Below are 14,841 nucleotides of genomic sequence, written 5' to 3'. Positions count from 1 at the left end.
CCCAATCACACGGAACTGGATATCCAGTTAGTTGGCGCTGACTGGTTTGGAGGAATAGGACATGTTCTAATTGCTACTGGCTTTCCTCGACTGGATTCTATGGAACAGCCAATCAGAGCAAAGTTTGGCCATGTGAAGATAATCTGTGTTTGAAAAGGGGAGTTTTTTGTCTGTGGATTCCGAGTGTTGGCTGTTTTTGTAGTTTCTCGATAAAAAAAAAAGGCAAGAGATGGCGTGCAGTGCATTCATGTTCAGTTAATTAATATTTAGGTATTTATGCAAAGCGATGAGATGTGTACGTGGCAAATAAAATTAGCCCAAGATGAAAATCATTATTACAAGTGTATCAAATTAAATTTTTCATTTTTTAAAAAAAAAAATTGTGAATGAATCCTGTGAATCTCATGTATGAATATGGATACCCAACTTAATTTAAAAGCTTCTTCTCTACGCATTCATTACCGTATTTTTTTCGACCCAATCTCTAGTACATACTTTTCTATTTTAACTTTTAATAAAAGCACAAAGCAGTAATTATCCTACAGCATTCTTCAAATTGCTCGTCCATCTTTACAATGTCTTATGGGAACAAAAGTCTATCGACAAGTACGGTAGCAAGTATTGTGTGAGGCGAAAACTAGCAAATGGGTAGCCAGTCCAGCACCAACTAGGGCATTCCTACTGGAAAAGCCTGAATCACACGGAACTAACAAAAACAGCCAACACTCGGAAACCACAGACAAAAAAACTCCCCTTTTCAAACTCGCAGATTATCTTCACATGGCCAAGCTTTGCTCTGATTGGCTGTTCCACAGAATCCAGTCGAGGGAAGCCAGTAGCAATTAGAACATGTCCTATTCCTCCAAACCAGTTAAGCAGCCAGCCAGGCAACCATCACATCCGGGCAGGTAGCCAGTTCAGCGCCAACTAACTGGATATCCAGCTCCGTGTGATTCGGGCTTAACATCAACTTCCACGATTTCAAACAACTGAACAACGAGCGAACTAGTCTAATAAACGAGTGTGCAATGCTGCGGGCTAGATTGTTCGTTTAATTGGCGCATGCAAACTGCACGAGGTGACGTCACTTCAGAATACTTCAAGCCTGTTTTTTTGACCTTTCGGACAGAGCCTGAAGAGTTCACTTCAGCTTGATTTTTTTTTGTTTCAAGTCCACTTTATGCATACATACGGACGGGACCTACAGTTTAAGTGCGATTCGAACCACTATGTGCCTCCACCGGGGATGGAGCCCGGAAATGGTCTATTGATATGTTGTTTATTTTGCGTCGCTTTTCTGCATTTTGGTTAATCGCGAAGACAGGATAAGTGATGATACGATGGAATTGATGAAGGGACACTCGCGCAAAGAACACCTTTCCCCAAGCCTGGATTCCAACCCGGGACCTCTGGTGTTGTAGTGCGCCGTGCTAACCGTGCAGCTTGCCGTCTCTTTCGTTGCAAAGGATCCAAGTGACACATTTCGCCTGTCTCTTCGGTGCGAAATAACCCTCGGAAGTCGGTAACGGCCTTGGAAATTCAATAAAGCCGCATAATTGTATCACCGCAACGTCCATTTCGTCGCTCTGAAAGACGCAACTTGAAAAGACTTACAATCGGACAGATGTCTACGAGAACAATTTTCTTTTTTCCATTATGAAACACCAACCTAATCCACTCTCAAAGCCCTTGTAGCTTCCACCACAAATTACCAGGAACCTCTTAACCATTTGCGAGAATAGATACGGAGAAAATTCCTCGCTCTTGGGAAAATCGACTCGATGGTAAACGCAACCTAATTTTCTCAAAGAGTACTTCCCACTTCGCGGAGATACTAATGAAATCTCATTCAGTGCCTCAGAACGAGTGGAAATGCTCGTGCCATTCTTGCAACCGCCACAGAAGACTTGGTCTTTCTTATTATGCGAGAAATAAAAACTTAAAAATGTACAAAAAAGTTCAAACGTGTTCATTTCCGCCCACTACAATAATGGAGGTAACACGTCGCGAACAAAACGCTGCGTTGAAATTTTGCACGTTTAGTCAAGACAAATCGTCAGCTGAGGTCAAAGCACTGCTACAGGAGGCCTATGGAGCCTCTTCCTTATAGCACAGCTTGAAGGTGGTTTAAGTGTTTAAAAAGGGGACAAGACCGATTTCAAAGGGACCAGGAGCTCCAGTCATTGCTCTTCCGGAGGGAAACATCAACACCACTGCTGTCATTGTGAGAGTAGATCGTCCAATAACGTTAAGAGTACCATTAGGTGCCATCCACATGTTGGTGACAGAAAAAAACACACACGAGACGTGACTCCAAGACTGCTCATATCACGATAATGCATGGCCCCACATCGCAAAATATTGTTTCTGAATATCTCGCGAGAAACAACGTAAAGGCTGTTCCTCATCCTCCCTATAGTCTAGACCTATCCCCATGCAACTCTCTTCTTTTCCCAATTTGAATCAACGGGTTCGCGGGATATATTTTCCATCATCAGAAGCAACAGCGACGGCAATTCTGAACGACCAATCAAAAAACGGCTAGCAGCATGTCTCTTAAGACTGGGAAAATGATGGCACAAGACCATCAAAATTATTAAGATAAGTAAAGGTATGTTGTCAAAATAAAAAAATAATGATTCTTCATTTTGAACAGCCCTCGTATAACTGTACTATTCAAGGGTGTTATAAGTACTTACCCCCCCCCCCCCACAAATGGTTGACTGGCATAAAGCCAGTCTCACATGATATGGGGCCCAGCTTCTTACAATAGCTCAAATCAAATTGTGTATCTATCTTTATGTTGAATGTCCTTTCTTGTCATATTCTGATAAAATTGAATAATGTATTCAACTTCAAAATTAAAATTAAAATTAATTAACATACATACATACATACATACATACATACATACATACATACATACATACATACATACATACATACATACATACATACATACATACATACATACATACATACATACATACATACATACATACATACATACATACATACATACATACATACATACATACATACATACATACATACATACATACATACATACATACATACATACATACATACATACATACATACATACATACATACATACATACATACATACATACATACATACATACATACATACATACATACATACATACATACATACATACATACATACATACATACATACATACATACATACATACATACATACATACATACATACATACATACATACATACATACATACATACATACATACATACATACATACATACATACATACATACATACATACATACATACATACATACATACATACATACATACATACATACATACATACATACATACATACATACATACATACATACATACATACATACATACATACATACATACATACATACATACATACATACATACATACATACATACATACATACATACATACATACATACATACATACATACATACATACATACATACATACATACATACATACATACATACATACATACATACATACATACATACATACATACATACATACATACATACATACATACATACATACATACATACATACATACATACATACATACATACATACATACATACATACATACATACATACATACATACATACATACATACATACATACATACATACATACATACATACATACATACATACATACATACATACATACATACATACATACATACATACATACATACATACATACATACATACATACATACATACATACATACATACATACATACATACATACATACATACATACATACATACATACATACATACATACATACATACATACATACATACATACATACATACATACATACATACATACATACATACATACATACATACATACATACATACATACATACATACATACATACATACATACATACATACATACATACATACATACATACATACATACATACATACATACATACATACATACATACATACATACATACATACATACATACATACATACATACATACATACATACATACATACATACATACATACATACATACATACATACATACATACATACATACATACATACATACATACCAGTGGCGATTTCTCTGGGTGTGTAAGTCGTGTGTCAACGGCCAAAGGAAAATGAAATAAAGAAGAAAGTATCTGTACTTTTATAAATTACGATTTTGAGCGTTTTTCTTTAATTGTCAGTCTCGAGCGCCCGGTAGTTTTCGAACGCGGCGCAGCGCGCAGTGGTTGTCAGGCAGGCAGATCGGTCCCGGACTGCCAGGACGTTGGAGAGGAAATACAACGTCTTACCACTGCCGAAACATAGGATTACCGCGCATGCGCACCCTGCCACACACCACCATGGTTAGCTTCACAAGGCGTTGTATTTGTTCCCAACGGTTTGACTTTCATTCACCCCGCGTTCCGCGTTGTTTTGCTCGTGATTGTTGTGCATTATTTTTTAAACGTGTGGTGTAAAGTGATGTGATTATTTTAAGATGGAGAATAGTGAAAGTGTTGTGCAAAAATATTTAAATAATTCATTTTCTTCGCTTTCGTATTCAGAGAAGAAACAAGTGATTGACAATGGTCGACCATGTCCGAATCTCAGGATGTCAACATATGTTAAAGGAAAAAGTGGTGCTGTAAAAGGTTTTGAGAGACATTTTCGAAAAGAACTCTATGAAATATCAGGCTGGCTTTGCGAGTGTGATGTGGTGAATAAATTTTACTGTTGAACATGTTTATTATTCTTAGGGGAGTGCGGGATCCCGAAAAGTCGGGACCGGGAGCGGGAAAAAAAATTCCCGTCCCGATCCCGACTTCTGGAAATGACTTCCCGAAGTCGAAGTCGGGATCTCGAGCAATCGGGAAATACCGAATGGTCATTTTAAAAAGTTGTTAATTCTCGATGTTTTCGGCAGTGCAAATGTATCAGAAATGCAAAAACAATCACTTAAGGTGAAAATGACGTGTATAATTCGATTTTTCAAGAGCTTCGGAAAATTTCGAACATTTTCCGTCCCGAAAATTTCCCGACTTTGTCGGGAAATTGAGAATTTTTCCCGTCCCGAATGTCGGGATTTAAAAAAATATCATGTCCCGACTCTCGACTAAAAAAGGTGTTTGGAATTATCAAGGGTATGCGGATTTGAATCATCTCAACACTGCAGTGAAAAAACACAGTGAGTCTGAATTTCATCTTTCTAGTTTCTTTAAATTTAGTAGTTTTGTTGCCACCCCTACTAGAATTGACGTTCTTTTGGATACTCAACGAAAATCTGAAACAGAGCTACACAATGAAAAAGTAAAAAAGAACAGGGAAATATTAAAGAGGTCGATTAACGCCGTCTACTATTTAACAAAGCATGAACTGCCATTCCGAGGCCATGAGGAAAATGCAGCATCTCTAAATAAGGGCAATTACATGGAATTCCTTATTGCAAGTGTCGAGTTTGATTCCTCATTAAAAGAACATTTATTAAATTCTACAGTTTCTCGCGGCACTTCGGCAGGCATTCAAAATGATTTAATAAATTCAGTTTCGATGTTCTGAGAGATGAAATCTACAATGAAATTAAAAACACAGACTTTGTGGCTATCATTGTCGATGAAACATCAGACATTAGCAATAAATCTCAGGTGTCAACCGTGTTACGTTTTTTTCGGCCTCACAGAAAAAAGCTATTGAAAGATTTCTTGGGTTTCATGACATGAGCGCCGATAAAACTGCAGGAGCTCTTTTTAGTCACGTGACTGAAATAATGGATAAATATAAGTGTGGGGATAAATTAATTGCCCAGACATACAATGGGTCTTCTGTAATGAGTGGTCAGTTGAATGGCCTTCAAAGTAAAGTTTTGGAAAAGTATCCGAAAGCTTTCTTTACGCATTGTTATGCTCATGTCACTTTCACTAACATGTTCAAAAAACGTCTTTGTAAGTGGAGACTTCGGTCATTTGATTGCAATGACTTCAAGAGGATTTTCTAGCTTCCTGAAGGATTTCGAAAATATATTTTTAATAAAGGCTTTATCCAACTTGCTTGCCTTTTAAGACGTATTATTCAGTATATTGCAGTCTAAAAATGTTGATATTTTGTATTGCATTTTGTATTGCAGTAATACAATAACTGAATTTCAACATCTGCAAAAGGAAATTGAGAATTTCGAAACACTATGGAATTCTATAACTGGTGCAGTAGAAGAGGAAGAGGTTGTTGAAATGAAAAGGAGGCGACGGAACAACGAATCACAGAAAGACCACTGCCGGAGGCTTTACTTTGAAATCAATGATAATATCAGCAACCAGATAACAATTAGATTCGCATCATTTGAAAAATTGCAATATTTTGATTTAATAAATCCCACAAAACGGGGCTACTTGAATAAAAGAGAAAACTTTCCTCACCATCTCGTACATAAATTGCAGGAAATTTATGGCAGTCTGTTTAATTTAACCAAACTGCAGAATGAACTTTACGTTTGGTAAGCTTCCACTGAAGGATCAGAGTAAACACTACTGGACACGAATCTAGTGGGTGGGTTTACGGAAATATATAAATTAGCAGTGTTGATCGCAACAATTCCTTCCAGGACGTCATCTGTCGAGAGATCGTTCTCGTCACTGAAGAGGTTCCACACATTCTGCCGCTCTACTCAAACTCAGAACCGCATGACGAATTTAAGTTTTATCTCCATCGAGAAAGAATTACATTCTAAGCTGCGAGAAGGGGATAAATCCAAATTTTATGAGGCGGTGATCAGCGCATGTCTCTCTAAAGAAAGAAGAATAGAGCTGGAATTCAAGTAACTGTAAGTAATGAGCAGTTGATTTTTCAAAATTTACTTTTTGGAAGGATAGATGAAGGGGAAGGGGAAAAAACCGGGAATGCATTTTAGCAATTTTTCAATGAACGGGTCATTCTTATGTCCACGGTGTTTTTTTAGGGGTGATGGGAGTTCCACCAACTCCTCTGGTTGCAAACTCGTGCTTTAAAAATTAATTGTATGGTGAAGTATTGAACATTAATCTTCATTTAAACAGACCTTGCTTGTCCTTACCCTTCAAAAATATTAATATTTTAAATGAAGTATTTACTTCATTTAAAATAATTTATGTAATGTAATGTTTTTCTAAATACTTCTAAATTTACACCAAAAATGTTCGGAGAAAATTAGTAATATTGGGTCACAGAAATGAGAGGGGGAGGGGTTAACATTCCTTCTTTGCCAACGCCTTAAGTTCAGAGTCAGGAGACGCCACTGATACATACACACAGCAGGGGTGGCCAACGCATCAGCCGCGGTCTACCAGTCGACCAGCAAGATGAGAGAGGTAGTCCGCGGTGCTCTCATGATTAGGGCCGTATCCGAAAGGTGCAAGACCGTACTTGAAGCGAGCATCCTCCGAGTATGGTCTTGGAGTGCGGTCTTCAAGTCGTGGACTAGAAGTGAAAGTCTTTCGAATTGCACTTCGACTGCAGCGCCAAATACGATCAGTTGATAAAACTGAGTACTCCTTGTTTTCCTCGCTTTTTAAACACTTATTTTTCACCATAGAAATCACATAGCATTTTCAAATGTTCGTACACACACATTTCCACACATTAGAACTATAACCAACAATTTGTTGGCCCATAACGTACATCTATCTGTGTCACTGGCTTTCTACCTCTGTGGTGATTTTAAACAAATGAACAACGAGTGCGGAAACCACGTGACCTAGTCACCAACCATCTGCACTGCGAGCTGTGCACTTGCGTGCTTCTGTTCTTGGCGCTTTCGAACTGTACTAGGTGAAGTCACTTCCACACAAGACCATACTTCCAGTCTGTACTTTGTACCTTTCGGACAGAGCCTTTATTATGCATTTTGACTGCATTTTTCGGATCTACATATCTATGTGAGTCAGCGTTCTCTACAATGAATGCGATAAAATCAAAGGCGAGGAATCGATTTACTGATGATCACTTGATTTCCTGCTTGAGAGTAGCAGTAACGTCATAAAGTGTCTGGACACAAGTGAACTGACTGCTGAAAAGTACAAAATAGTTGTGTAATTTTTTTACTGATGCCCAGCAACAAGTGAAATATTTTTGTCAAAATGAGTGTTTATGAAAGAATAAAATTGCAGTAATTATGTTTATGTAAAAAAAAAAAATATTTTTTTTTACCTTCTACTTAAAAGGATGAAAAGATGCTAATGATGAACTGGTGACATACGGAATAAAACAGGTTCCAGGCCTACGTACTGAAGCCAAAACTTATTTTGCGACACCGTGCTTTTGTGTTAGAAGCATATTTTAAAAATGGCGAGTCCATTGTCCAAACCCAACGATGGTTTCGAAGGGAGTTCCATGTCGATACGATACTATTTTGGGTCGGAACTTTTCAAGAGACAGGGTTAAGTCTGAAAAAAAAATCCCACAGGCCGTCCACGTACTGTTCGTACACCAGAAAATGTGGACGCTTTGCACTGGTCAGATATCAGGAGTCCATGTCACCCTGCCTCACAACATGATGCTGCTTTGGGCATGTCAGACCGTAGTGATGGATCTTCATTTCCACCCATACAAAATGGTAACAGTGCAAGAGTTGAGTGAACGAATGAATGCTCGTAAGGGTGACGTCCAACTTAAAGGCAAGGCTACATGAATGTGTAAGGAATGAAGATCATCATTAATTGGACACAATGTTCAAAACAAAGAAAAATTAATGTAAGCAGTGAACATTGCAATTATTTTTGTATAAAACAATTAACGTAATGCAAGGTTTAATAAACACATTTCAAAACCGTCAGCTTTCTGCCAATCCCTGTGTATATACAGGGTGTTTCTAAAGGTCGTTTACAACGCTTGGGAGGTGATTCCTCACACGAAAACAAGCAAAAAGTCTAAGTTCCATTTTTACGACTGAGGCTTCGTTTCCGAGATAGGAGCCTCGCAAAAGGTGACAAAGTGAACGTCACACCTAACTGGGACGAATACTATCACAGATAGAGAGGCGGTTCCAAGGGAATCATAAAGGAATCGTATGTGCTCAGTCCGGAAGTCACTATGAAAAGTTCACTGCACGCATGCGCAATGGAGTCCTCAAAGGAATTGGGGATTTCCAGCAACAACAATGCATGGAAAAGGTATGTAACGCAGCAAGAAGGACCGTGACAATGAGAAATGCGTTCAAGACAACACATCCCGACCTCAAACATCAAAACATGACCACCGAACACAAAATCCGAAAAGTTTAGCACGGTTGCATACCCCAGTTACACGCGAGGAATGAACGAATCATGTCATGTGGCATACGAGAGACAGGAGGAGGAAAAGAAAAACACAATATCAGATGATTGCGACAACGTGTATTTTTACACGCGACAACTGCGTAATATCCCCCCCCCACACACACACACAACAAACAACAAATGCTACAATATCTTACGCACAGACAGTCCGTGTCACTGTACACCAACTGAAGATGTCACTTTCACCACACAAAGGGGGTGGGGAGCAATACCAAAAGTGTTCTCACTGGTATTTGCCGAGGGCAATAATCACAGACGGTTTTCAAAATGTCTGCCGTTTACTTCTACGCAGAGATGACAGCGACGAATCAAGGATTGTCGAGTACGAGCAAACAAGCCAGGTGTATCTGCTACCGTCGCGGCGGCGACGTTGATGCGAGCAACGAGGTCCTCAGCTGATGTGACAGGTGTGTCGTATACGAGGGTTTTCATTTCTCCCCAGAAGAAAAAATCGAGAGGGTTGAGATCTGGCGACCTCGGTGGCCAAGGCACAGGCTCATCCCTACCAATGAACCTATTGCGAAACACGTCATGCAGGAAATGTCGTACATTACGATCGAAATGAGCTGGTGCACCATCGTGTTGGTACCACATTTCTTGCCGCAGTGCCAAAGGTACGGTCTCCAACAGTTCAGGCAGAACCTCACTAAGAAATGCATGATACGTGCGACCATTCAGGCGAACAGGGAGAATTTATGGTCCAATTAAATGATCATGTACTATCCCGCACCACACATTCACTGAAAACCTGTGCTGGTGATGGGCCACAAAAAGTGCATGTGGGTTGTCAAAGTCCCATACATGACTGTTTCTACTATTGAAGACATCCATCCTGGTGAAAATGGCTTCATCTGTCCACAATACGTTTGCCCCGAAGTGAGGGTTTGTGTCCAGCTGATGCAACAACCATTGGCAAAACTCCATACGAGGGCGAAAGTCACGAGGTAACAGTTCTTGTACTTTCTGCAGTTTAAAAGGGTGCATTCCTTCATCTGACAACACTCGCCAAACATTCACATGAGACGTGTTTCGTGCCCGAGCGAGCACTCGCGTACTGGTGCCAGGATGTTCTGCGACCGCTGTTAACACATCTTCTGCAAACTGATGTGTGCGTACACTTCGGGGTCTTCCAACTTCTTGTCGCGGTGGTAACACTGACCCTGTTTCACGCAGTCGACTGTCCACTACCTGAAAGAAGGTGTGAGACGGTAAACGTCTATGTGGAAAGCGTTCTCCATAAAGACGCCTTGCCTCACGGCTATTACCACGTGCCTCCCCATACATGAGATGCATGTCTGCTAGCTGCTGGGTCGTATACGCAGCCATCTGTGTAATAGGGAGCTGGAACTGCAAAGTATTGTTTTTGTTTAACACTGGCACACTGCACAAATTGGCCGTATCACCGTACGAACACCACAGACCAATTGTTGCGATACTTGACTTGCCCACTCCACCACGTCAACTTCTTTCAATGCAACATACTAGTACTCTTCAATGCGTATGACAACCTAGAGCGAACTGCTGATCATATCCCAGCACCTGCAACGCGATTGGGACGACTGCCGGAGAGAACCAACCCTTCGAGCTCCTCTCGCGGGAACAGCAGTCATGAAGGTCAAACGTAGACTACGAGAGCCAGACTTGCCTGTGCAGCGCTTCCAAAACTGGTCTCTTTTACGTCACAATGATCGCGTGCGAACACTTTTGGTATTGCTCCCCACCCCCTTTGTGTGGTGAAAGTGACATCTTCAGTTGGTGTACAGTGACACGGACTGTCTGTTGGTAAGATATTGTAGCATTTGTTGTTTGTTGTGTGTGTGTGGGGGGGGGGATATTACGTAGTTGTCGCGTGTAAAAATACACGTTGTCGCAATCATCTGATATTGTGTTTTTCTTTCCCTCCTCCTGTCTCTCGTATGCCACATGACATGATTCGTTCATTCCTCGCGTGTAACTGGGGTATGCAACCGTGCTCAACTTTTCGGATTTTGTGTTCGGTGGTCATGTTTTGATGTTTGAGGTCGGGATGTGTTGTCTTGAACGCATTTCTCATTGTCACGGTCCTTCTTGCTGCGTTACATACCTTTTCCATGCATTGTTGTTGCTGGAAATCCCCAATTCCTTTGAGGACTCCATTGCGCATGCGTGCAGTGAACTTTTCATAGTGACTTCCGGACTGAGCACATACGATTCCTTTATGTTTCCCTTGGAACCGCCTCTCTATCTGTGATAGTATTCGTCCCAGTTAGGTGTGACGTTCACTTTGTCACCTTTTGCGAGGCTCCTATCTCGGAAACGAAGCCTCAGTCGTAAAAATGGAACTTAGACTTTTTGCTTGTTTTCGTGTGAGGAATCACCTCCCAAGCGTTGTAAACGACCTTTAGAAACACCCTGTATATGTCATGTTTTAACTGGCCTTTTCTAATGTACAAATATTTTAATTTCATTGTGCTTACACTTTGGTATCAATGTTGAATTTCACATGTATGTTTTTCATTGAGTGGCATGTAAATGTGGAGGCACTGTGGTTCAGTTGGTAGGGTGTCTGGCTGCAATGCAGGGAACCCAGGGTAGATGATCTCAGTTGGGAATTTTTCACACCATGTGCCTGCATATGGTGCCTCTGGAGTTCACCCAGCCTGTCATGAACGAGTGCCTAGGGGACCGAAGCAAGGTGCAAATCACATCACATTCACAATAGCCGAGAACATGAATGTGATGGAGCTCCTACCTCCAGACACACTCCACACCTCCATGCCTTGCGGCAATATGCACAGTAGTGTCCAAACTTTTTCCTATGCAGGACCAGTAACTTCTTGAGCACTAAAGATATTCCACTAAAGATAATGCCTCAGTATAAAATTAGAGGCACTGTATCTACTAAACCGCATCATAAAATGCCAGGATGTGGCCCGTGGCCCACATTTTGAGCAGTTCTTTAGCATGACCTACAGTACTGGGTGGCCACGATTAAAGTTACCCTGTTCAGAGCCCTCTGGAGCCCTTTCGAAGAAACGTATTATGCTGAAACCTGTTTTTGTCAGCATTTTCTTCCACATGATCTCCATTAGTGTGCTGCATCGAGGCTTTTTGCTCGATCGTCTAATAGTTTGCATGAATGACACTAGATGGCTTACGGAATGGACAGTTTCTTCGCTCGAGCGAATAACGCTCAAACAGGCGAATGATCGGTATACGCTCGAATTTGTCTGTGGTAGTGGGGATTCAAATATGGATCGTGAAGTCAAAGACGCAGTGTAATTGAAACTGAAGTAAACACAGTCATCATCTCCATGTTAAAATGTAATTTTGTCTATCTTACCAATACATAGCAATATATGAAAATTAATAATGATTGTGGGCTGAAACTACCAACACAAATTTTACACATATATTTGTACGATTATTGAAATGACACTTGATATTCTATATATTCGAGCGTGATTGATTCTGAGCGAGGGAAAGTGGTCCAATGCAGTACTCCACTCTTTATAGCTATTCTACCAAGTTTCATTATAATCCAATGCTTGGAACAGGCTCCAGAGGGCTCTGAAAGCAGCTTTAATTCGGGCCACCTGGTATGATCCCATTTGGAGATCATCGTACTTACCATGAAAATTATACAGAGTAAAAAATATATACCTAAAGCAGTATGTCACTGAACATGTGAAAGGTAAACACACCAAATTAAGTTTCTTTGAGTTGGTGTTTTAAGTCCACTTTATGCACAGTAAGGCTAATTGGGACTGGACTTGCAGTTTAAAGTTGGATACGAACCACTATGTGCCTCCACCGACCAAATTAAGTATTTGACGAATTGTTTGGTGGTGACACTATGGGAATGATTGCGAAAGTGTACCTCCTCAAACAACACAGTTCATTTTCCGAAACACTGTATTTGCAAGATCTTTTACCTTATGAAATTTCATATCTTCATATTTGCTAATGTCCGAGACATTGATGATTCATTTTATTTGGTCTAGGAATTAATTTGTGCCGTTGTTACGCACACATTGAAGCTGTAGTTCAAACACAAAATACATAAATACCTTAAGAAAAATATTGTCCATCGCGAGCCACCACTTTCGCCCATCTGTCAGGCAAGTTACGGATTCCGTGGCGAAAGAAGTCCTCATCCTTTGAAGCGATCCAGTCAGAGACCCATTTTTCGATATCTTCTGAAGAATTGAACCGCTGTCCAATCAAATCGTTATTCATACAATCGAACAAGTAGTAGTCCGAAGGAGCAACGTCTGGTGAATACGGCGGGTGGGGTAAAACTTCCCATCCGACATTTTCTAAATAGTGGCATGTTGACATGTGGGCGAGCGTTATCATGTTGAAAAATAAGTTTATCAAGTCTGTTCTCCCATTCTGGTCATTTCCTGGCCAGAGCTTGCTTCAAACGCATTAATTGTCGTCGATAACGTTCTCCATTAATAGTTTCACCCGGTTGCAGCAGCTCATAGTACACCACACCTTTCATATCCCACCATATGCACAGCATAACCTTTGCACAGTGAATATCTCGTTTTGGTTGTGATGGACCTGGTTCATCTGGCTTCACCCAGGCCTTTTTTCGTTTCGGGTTCTCGTAATGGATCCACTTCTCATCGCCAGTAACAATGCGATGCAAAAACCCATTTCTTTTCTGTCTTTGAAGCAGCAATTCGCAAATGGTTTTTCGTCTTTCAACGTCTCTGTCTTTCAATTCACGTGGAACCCAATGTGACATCTTTTGAATCATTCCCATGGCTTTGAGGTGTTTGGAAACTGTTGTTTGATCAACGCCTAATGCTTCTGCAAGTTCTTCCTGCATTCTTCTTCGTCTTCAAATTTTTTTGGCTGTCCAGGTCGCTCTTGGTCTTCCAGGCCGAAATCACCACTTCTAAACCGTGCAAACCACTTCTGACACGTTCGCTCAGCTAGCGCATGGTCACCATACACTTCCACCAAAATACAATGACTTTCGGTAGCACTTTTCTGCATGTTAAAGTAATGAAGCAGAACACCCCGCAAAAACACTTTATCTGGCACGAACTGCGCCATGTTCAGTTGACTACAAAATGCTGTTGTTGACGCGTCAATCAACTGCCCTATACTACGAACGATGCGCGCTGACAGGAGTTTTCAACGCATGTGTGGCTACACGGAACTGTGGGACGATACGCTCGTTATGCCATCTCTTGTCCAGGTGCACGAATTAATTCCTAGACCAAATATATTGATTGTTGTCTTGAGTTACTAATTTGGTACATCTATCAGTAAACTGGAATTAATTTTTACAGCCCTTACATTCCGTCAGTTGACAAGAATGGATGGTCACGACCGGCACACAGCTTTTTTTTTCAGCATGGCTGACAAGTATTCTAAAATTAGTTACTTTTATTGTACTTGACCACAATGTCATCGTTTAGTTGCTCTTGGTTGGATGCAATATGCATGAAGATAAACTAAACTCCGTACCATTGAACAGTTTTTTTTTGT

The 14,841-nt window shown here is 40.5% G+C and overlaps 1 protein-coding gene across 1 annotated transcript in view; it reads right to left on the bottom strand.

Moving 5' to 3' along the window:
* Positions 1 to 14,841, bottom strand: part of LOC145997486 (cytochrome b5 reductase 4-like) — a 162,879-nt gene that overhangs the window by 95,320 nt on the left and 52,718 nt on the right. The window lies entirely within an intron of this gene.

The sequence above is a fragment of the Lepisma saccharinum genome, chromosome 13, assembly GCF_977018435.1.
Source record: "Lepisma saccharinum chromosome 13, izLepSacc3.1, whole genome shotgun sequence".
Lineage (NCBI taxonomy): Eukaryota > Metazoa > Arthropoda > Insecta > Zygentoma > Lepismatidae > Lepisma > Lepisma saccharinum.
The sequence above is the reverse complement of the archived record's forward strand: the minus strand, read 5'-3'. Positions and strand labels throughout refer to the sequence as shown.